Below are 6,540 nucleotides of genomic sequence, written 5' to 3'. Positions count from 1 at the left end.
ATGTTAGACCCTTTTGTTAAATGGATAAATTGCAAAAAGTTTTTCCCATTCTGTAGGTTGTCTGTTCACTCTGATGATAGCTTCTTTTGCTGTGCAGAAGCTCTTTGGTTTAATTAGATCCCATTTGTCAAATTTTGCTTTTGTTGCAATTACTTCTGGCATCTTTATCATGAAATTTTTGCCCATGCCTATGACCTGAATGGTATTGCCTAGATGTTCTTCTAGGGTTTTTATAGTTTTTGGTTTTACATTTAAGTCTTTAATCCATCTTGATTTTATTTTTGTATATGGTGTAAGGAAGGGATCCAGTTTCAATTTTCTGCCATGGCTAGCCAGTTCTCCCAGCACCATTCATTAAACAGGTAGTTCTTTCCCCATTGCTTGTTTTGGTCAGGTTTGGCAAAGATCAGGTGGTTGTGGATGTGCAGTCTTATTTCTGGGCTTTCTATTCTGATTCAGAGGTCTGTGTCTGTTCTTGTACAGTATCATGCTGTTTTGGTTTCTGTAGCCTTATAATATGGTTTGAAGTCACAAAGCATGATGCCTCCAGCTTTGTTCTTTTTGCTTAGAATTGTCTTGTATATTCAGGATATTTTTTTTGATCCATATAAATTTTAAAATAGATTTTTTTTCTAATTCTGTGAAGAATGTCAATGTAGTTTAATGGGAATCACATTGAATCTAAAAATTACTTCAGGCAGTATGGCCATTTTCATGATATTCATTGTGTCAACTTGATTGAATTGAAGAGTGCAAAGTATTGTTTCTGGGTGTATCTGGGTGTTTCTGGGTGTTGCCAGAAGAAATTAACATTTGGGTCAGTAGACTGGGAGAGAAAGACCCACCCTCAGGAAAATCTACCCACAATGTTGGTGGGCACCACTCAATTAGCTGCCAGCATGGCTAGAAAAAGCAGACAGGATAAGGTGAATCAAGCTGACTTTCTGAGTCTCCTGGGCTTCATCTTTCTCCTGTTCTGGATGCATCCTACCCTTGAACATCAGACTTCAAGTTCTGCAGCTTTGGGGCTCCTGGATTTACACCAATGGTTTGTGAGGGACTCTCAGGCCTTTGGCCACAGGCTGAAAGCTGCACTTCAGCTTCCCTATTTTTTAGGTTTTGGGACTTGGATTGATCTACTACTTGCTTCCTTGCCCCTCAACTTGTGGGATGGCCTATCATGGGACTTCACCTTATGATTGTGCAAGTAAATTCTCTTTAATAAACTCCCATTCATATATGCATACATCCTATTAGTTCTGTCTCTCTAGAGAACCCTGACTAATACATTGATTCTTCTTATCCATGAGCATGAGCATGGAACGTTTTTCCATTTGTTTGTACCATCTCTGATTTCTTTGGGAAGTGATTTGTAGTTCTCCTTGAAGAGGTCCTTCACTTCCCTTGTTAGCTGTATTTCTAGATATTTTATTCTTTTTGTGGCAATTGTAAACGAGAATTCATTCACGATTTGGCTCTCTGCTTGCCTGTTGTTGGAGTATAGGAATATTAACCATTTTTGCAGATTGATTTTTTTTTTTTATCCTGAGACTTTGCTGAAGTTGTTTATCAGCTTAAGTAGCTTTTGGTTTGAAACGATGGAATTTTCTAAATACAGCATTATGTCATCTAAGACAGAGTTTGACTTCCTCTCTTCGTATTTAAAAACTCTGCATTTTTTAAGTGATTTCAAATAGCTCTCATTTTCAATGTAAAGCTATATCCAGCTGATACATTTAGTCAACTCTAAGGACACTCTAATGTAGTTGAAAAGAGATACTTCCTGGAATAGGCTAATAGAAAAAGCCAACTTGTCAGGATCACTTGACATGAAGTTTTAAACAAAATTATTGATTCATATGCAGGACTAAAATGCACATGTTGAAAGGACATAAAGTTCTGTTTTTTTAATGAATAAGTGGAAAATATCCTTAATAATTCTTCACTACGAAATCTTTATTCCATATAACACTATTTAATGAGGTCTTTGAAAATCCAATCTTTCATCCTGCATGGTCTATGCAATTACTTAAGAAAATAAGAATATTTGGATAGTAAATCCTTCTGGAGAAGTACCATATATTAAACAATAAATTTTATAAAGAAATGTGCATTATTTTATAAATTAAATGTATTGTGCATATGAAAAATAGCCTAGTCATTTTTATGTGCCAAATAAAACTAGCTGGTTTCTTCAGATTATTTAGTAGTTTACAAACAATGATCCATCTTAATGGTTCTCAAATGTTTTCCAATTATAGCAACATCATGAGACTCATCAAAATATTATAATGGTTGTGCACACTTTGAAATCTTGCTATTTATTTCCTTAATACAAACCAGAAACTACTTTTTTATCAAAAGAACCAAAAACGAAAAGCACTAAAATTATACTATATATACGTAATAGTCATAATCACTAGTATACACCCTTTGAAAATAAAAATAAATTATGAAATCTATATTGAGCTGTTTTCTATATTTACTCATTTGCTACTTTTATTTCTAACTCTATCATATTATTTATGAAAAAATAAGAAAATTGATATCCTTCAATTTTAGCCTCAGAACATTTTGTTTCAACTTACAGAATGCCAGAGTGCTCTTGCTTGGTTTCATGGTCAATGGTAAGAAGTGAAAATCCTTTTCAGGTTTACTGTAATCACTGGGGTTTTCTTAAGATTTTATTTTATTTCAGTTTTCTTACTGCAGTGAAGTTAAGGGAGTTAGGCATGAGTTTACATATAAAGGTTATACTAAGAAATACCATAGGAGAATGGTCGCCAGTTTTTTTCTTACTCCTGTACTAGCAGAAAGACTTTGGCAAACTGTATACCTCTTTGCACATTTTTAACTAATAAAACAACTAAGAAACTGAGAAAACAACTAAGATATTTTCTGATAAGCTTAAATAATTGCAAACAATATAATTTCTGGTATATTTAAATATTGACATGTAAATAAAACTGTTAAATCTTTCTTTTAAATATATCCAAAAAGATATATATATCATTGTTTTAATAAATATTTGAATTAGCTCTTTTATAAGAGTCAAAAATTTTACAATGCTTCCCTTTCTGCTTGAAACTTGTATTTCTATTTTACCTGTAAAATTTTACTCAATTCCAATTTACTTTCATATTTGAAATTCTTTTGTTAATTAATCTAACTTCTTTAGCAGAAAAATCTATACAAACAAACGTATACATCAAAATAGTGTTATTAATTTTAGATCATAAAGCTGTGGTAAAATATTTCTTCTAGATTAAATTACCACTTTAATTATCAGTAAAAAATTAAACATGACAAAATTATAAAACTGATAGTTAATTTTAAAAATAGAAAAGTAAAATTTTATTTAAAAACAGAAGTCTGTGGGTGTGGCCATATTTTATGATTGGTTCACTATAGATAAATATTAGCCATTTCTAGAATGAGCTAGAGTTTAACAGATATTTCATTTCTATTATTCATTTTTATAGACATAAGTGCTGAGAAACTATATAGATGAAAATGAATGGAATTTTGTGTACCAATGTCACTCAATCATTTGAACCACTTTCAAATTACATGGTAAAAGTCACATATTGATTTTATTAGTTAGCTATCACACTGATCCATCAATAAAAATTATTTTTAACAGTATCATTAAAAAATAAGAATTAGAAACCACTTGAGTTGCAAATAAAATAGTTACACATCATGACAGCAATATACATTATTAAATTTTGTAACATATGCTCAGATGGACTTATCAAAACTATAAAATGACTTATCAAAACTATAAAACTATAAAAACTATAAAAGTTAACTATACTTTTTCAACTAGAAGCAAATTATTTGAATTGACATGGTCAAAAAGAGTTGTAAACAAAATTTTTAATGCTAATTTCAATATACCTTAGCTGATATAATTTTTGAACATATAGTTTTATTGTATCACGTGTTTTAAATATATTTTTGCCAAAACTTGGCATTATAGATTTAACTATTTCAAGTTATGGAAAATGTCTGTCATATAACCTAATTAGCAGTTACCATACTACTTCCTTCTTTGACTGTTCAAAATTTCTATACTTTAGATTTTCTGCCAAACTGTGTCCTCTTTGGTAAACAAATATAGATATGGAGTATGAGAGAAAAACAAAAATTTGAGACAATATTATATGCAAGACACTATTCTAAGCTATTTCTTGTCTCTCCTTCATCTACCTCCTCCTAGCTCACTCTGTTGCAGTGTGATAGTCGTCTTCATTGTTCCTTACCAAACAGACACTTTCTACCCTATCAAGAAATAATCCCTCACTTCATAAAGACTTTTACTCAGTTATCACCTAATCAAATATAGTACCACACTGTTTCCTGTATTTTTCACTCTGCTTTGTTTGCATTATGTTGTCCTTATGTACAGTTATTTCCTTATAGCTTGACTCTACTCTCACCAGAGTTTAAGATCCATGAGAGCAAATATTTTGTTGTTTCCTGTTGTATCCCCAAGACCCACATGAGTACAGAGAAGGATCTTAATAGATATTTGATATATAAGTAAATGTATGAATGAGAGTCTTTCTGACCTCAATTAATAGTAATATATTAAAGGGGAAAAAAGAAGCAAACAAGCACAGGATTAATCATAAACTATTTTGTCAAGTATGGGGATTAAAAAAAATGTTACCTAATAATGACTGGTTTTCTAAATCAAAGAAATCTTTAACACTAAAATCCATCAAAAATATATATTTTTTTCTATTATTATACTTTAAGTTCTGGGGTACATAGGTGTGCACTTGCCATGGTGATTTGCTGCACCTGTCAACTCATCATCTACATTAGCTATTTTTCCTGATACTATCCCACCCCAGTGTCTCACCCCACCAACAGGCCCTGGTGTGTGATGTTCCACTTCCAGTGTCCATATATCTCATTGTTCAACTCCCACTTGTCAGTGAGAACATGTGGTGTTTGGTTTTCTGTTCCTGTGTTAGTCTGCTGAGAATAATGGTTTCCAGGTTCATCCATGTCCCTGCAAAGGACATGAACTCATTATTTTTATGGCTGCATAGTATTCCATGGTGTATATGTGCCACTTTTTCTTTATCCAGTCTATCATTGATGGGCATTTGGGTAGGTCCCAAGTCTTTGCTACTGCGAACAGTGCTGCATGTGTCTTTATAGTGGAATGATTTATAATCCTGTAGGAATATACTCAGTAATGGGATTGCTGGGTCAAATGGTATTTCTATTTCTAAATCCTTGAGGAATTGCTTCACTGGGACTGCTGGGTCAAATGGTATTTCTATTTCCAAATCCTTGAGGAACTGCTTCACTGTCTTCCAGAATTGTTGAACTAATTTACACTCCCATCAACAGTGTAAAAGTGTTCCTATTTCTTCACAACCTCTCCATCATCTGTTGTTTCCTGACTTTTTAATGACTGCCATTCTAACTGGCATGAGATGGTATCTCGTGTGGTTTTGATTTGCATTTCTCTAATGACCAGTGATGATGAGTTTTTTTTCATATGTTTGTTGGCTGTGTAAATGGCTTCTTTTGAGAAGTGTCTGTTCATATCCCTTGCCCACTTTTCTTTTTGATAGGGTTGTTTGATTTATTTCTTGTAAATTTGTTTAAGTTCCTTGTAGATTCTGGATATTAGCCCTTTGTCAGACTGGTAAATTGCAAAAATTTTTTCCCATTCTGTAGGTTGCCTGGTCACTCTGATGATAGTTTCCTTTGCTGTGCAGAAGCTCTTTAGTTTAATTAGATACCATTTGTCAATTTTGGCTTTTGTTGCCATTGCTTTTGCTGTCTTAGTCATGAAACCTTTGTCCATACCTATGGCCTGAATGATATTGCCTAGGTTTTCTCCTAGGGTTTTTGTGGTTTTAGGTCTTAATTTTAAGTCTTGAGTTAATTTATATATAAGATGTAAGGGCCAAATCTAGCAACACATCAAGCTTATCTACCACAATCAAGTTGACTTCATCCCTGGGATGCAAGCCTGGTTCAACATATGCAAATCAATAAACATAATCTATCACATAAACAGAACCAATGACAAAATCGACATGATTATTTCAGTAGATGCAGAAAAGGCCTTTGATAAAATTCAACATCCCTTCATGTTAAAAACTCTCATTAAACTAGGTATTGATGGAACGTGTCTCAAAATAATAAGCTATTTATGACAAACCCATAGCTAATATCATACTGAATGGGCAAAAGCTGAAACTATTCCCTTTAAAAACCAGCACAAGACAAGGATGCCCTCTCTCACCACTCCTATTCAACATAGTATTGGAAGTTCTGGGCAGGGCAACCAGGCAAGAGAAAAATGAAGTGTATTCAAATGGGAAGAGAGGAAGTAATTGTCTCTGTTTGCAGATAACATGATTAAATATTTAGAAAATCCCATCATCTCAGCCCAAAATCTCCTTGAGCTGATAAGCAACTTCAGCAAAGTCTCAGGATACAAAATCAATGTGCAAAAATTACAAGCATTCCTGTACACCAATAATAGACAAACAGAGAGCCAAATCA

The sequence above is a fragment of the Cebus imitator genome, unplaced genomic scaffold (genome assembly GCF_001604975.1).
Source record: "Cebus imitator isolate Cc_AM_T3 unplaced genomic scaffold, Cebus_imitator-1.0 Scaffold80, whole genome shotgun sequence".
NCBI lineage: Eukaryota > Metazoa > Chordata > Mammalia > Primates > Cebidae > Cebus > Cebus imitator.
This window is presented reverse-complemented; position numbering follows the sequence as displayed.